Source organism: Arachis hypogaea, chromosome 10 (genome assembly GCF_003086295.3).
Source record: "Arachis hypogaea cultivar Tifrunner chromosome 10, arahy.Tifrunner.gnm2.J5K5, whole genome shotgun sequence".
Lineage (NCBI taxonomy): Eukaryota > Viridiplantae > Streptophyta > Magnoliopsida > Fabales > Fabaceae > Arachis > Arachis hypogaea.
Window position 1 is genome coordinate 84,576,944 of NC_092045.1, and position 2,067 is coordinate 84,579,010.

The 2,067-nt window shown below is 42.4% G+C and overlaps 1 non-coding gene across 1 annotated transcript; it reads right to left on the reverse strand.

Moving 5' to 3' along the window:
- On the reverse strand, positions 1–108 carry LOC112719284 (small nucleolar RNA R71). Its single transcript, XR_003161591.1, has one exon. It is a non-coding gene; the product is annotated as a small nucleolar RNA R71 (small nucleolar RNA).
- Positions 109–2,067: the final 1,959 nt, after the last annotated feature.

Below are 2,067 nucleotides of genomic sequence, written 5' to 3' on the forward strand. Positions count from 1 at the left end.
AAGCTTAGAGTGGAAGTCCAAACCTTCAGACAGAAGGAAGGAGAATCCCTCTATGAAGCTTGGGAAAGATACAAACAATTAATCAGAAAGTGTCCTTCTGATATGCTTTCTGAATGGAGCATCATAGGTATTTTCTATGATGGTCTCTCTGAACTATCCAAGATGTCTTTGGATAGCTCTGTAGGAGGATCTCTTCATCTGAAGAAGACGCCTACTGAAGCTCAAGAACTGATTGAAATGGTTGCAAATAACCAATTCATGTACACTTCTAAAAGAAATCCTGTGAACAATGGGACTAGTCAGAAGAAAGGAATTCTTGAGATTGACACTCTGAATGCCATATTGGCTCAGAATAAAATATTGACTCAACAAGTCAATATGATTTCTCAAAGTCTGTCTGGAATGCAAAATGCACCAAGCAGTACTAAGGAGGCTTCATCTGAGGAAGAAGCTTATGATCCTGAGAACCCTTCAATGGAAGAGGTGAATTACATGGGAGAACCCTATGGAAACACCTATAATCCTTCATGGAGAAATCATCCAAATTTTTCATGGAAGGATCAACAGAGACCCCAACAAGGTTTCAACAATAATAATGGTGGAAGAAACAGGTTTAGCAATAGCAAGCCTTTTCCATCATCTTCTCAGCAACAGACAGAGAGTTCTAAGCAGAATACCTCTGACTTAGCAACCATGGTCTCTGATCTGATCAAAACCACTCAAAGTTTCATGACTGAAACAAGATCCTCCATTAGAAATTTGGAGGCACAAGTGGGTCAGCTGAGCAAGAAAATTACTGAACTCCCTCCTAGTACTCTCCCAAGCAATACAGAAGAAAATCCAAAAGGAGAGTGCAAGGCCATCAACATGGCCGAATTTTGGGAGGAAGAAGAGGCAGTGAACGCCACTGAGGAAGGCCTCACTGGGTGTCCACTGGCCTCCAATGAGTTCCCCAATGAGGAACCATGGGAATTTGAGGCTCAAACTGAGACCATAGAGATTCCATTGGACTTACTTCTGCCATTCATGAGCTCTGATGAGTATTCTTCCTCTGAAGAGGATGAGTATGCCACTGAAAAGCAAGTTGCTAAATACCTTGGAGCAATCATGAAGCTAAATGACAAGTTATTTGGAAATGAGACTTGGGAGGATGAACCCCCTTTGCTCACCAAAGAACTGGATGACTTGTCTAGGCAGAAACTGCCTCAAAAGAGACAGGATCCTGGGAAGTTTTCAATACCTTGTACCATAGGCACCATGACCTTCAAGAAGGCCTTGTGTGACTTAGGGTCAAGTGTAAACCTCATGCCTCTCTCTGTAATGGAGAAGTTAGGGATCTCTGAGGTACAAGCTGTAAAAATCTCACTAGAGATGGCAGACAACTCAAGAAAACAAGCCCATGGACTTGTAGAGGATGTTTTGGTTAAAGTTGAAGACCATTACATCCCTACTGATTTCATAGTCCTAGAGACTGAGAAGTGCATGGATGAATCCATCATCCTTGGCAGACCCTTCCTAGCCACAGCAAGGGCTGTGATTGATGTTGATAGAGGAGAGTTGATCATTCAAGTGAATGAAGAATCCTTGGTGTTTAAGGCCCAAGGATATCCCTCTGTCATCATGGAGAGGAAGCATGAAGGGCTTCTCTCAAAACAGAGCCAAACAGAGCCCCCACAGTCAAACTCTAAGTTTGGTGTTGGGAGGCCACAACCAAACTCTAAGTTTGGTGTTGAACCCCCACATTCAAACTCTAAGTTTGGTGTTGGGAGGTTCCAACATAGCTCTGAGCATTTCTGAGGCTCCATAAGAGTCCTCTGTCAAGCTAATGACATTAAAGAAGCGCTTGTTGGGAGGCAACCCAATGTTTTATAATTAACTATTTTCTTTTGTTATTTTATATTTTTTGTAGGTTGATGATCATAAGAAGTCACAAAATCAATGAAAAAAGCAAAAACAGAATGAAACATAGGAAGAAAAACAGCACACCCTGGAGGACGCACCTATTGGCGTTTAAACGCCAGTAAGGCTAGCTGTTGGGCGTTTAACGCCCAGTCTGGCACCATTCTG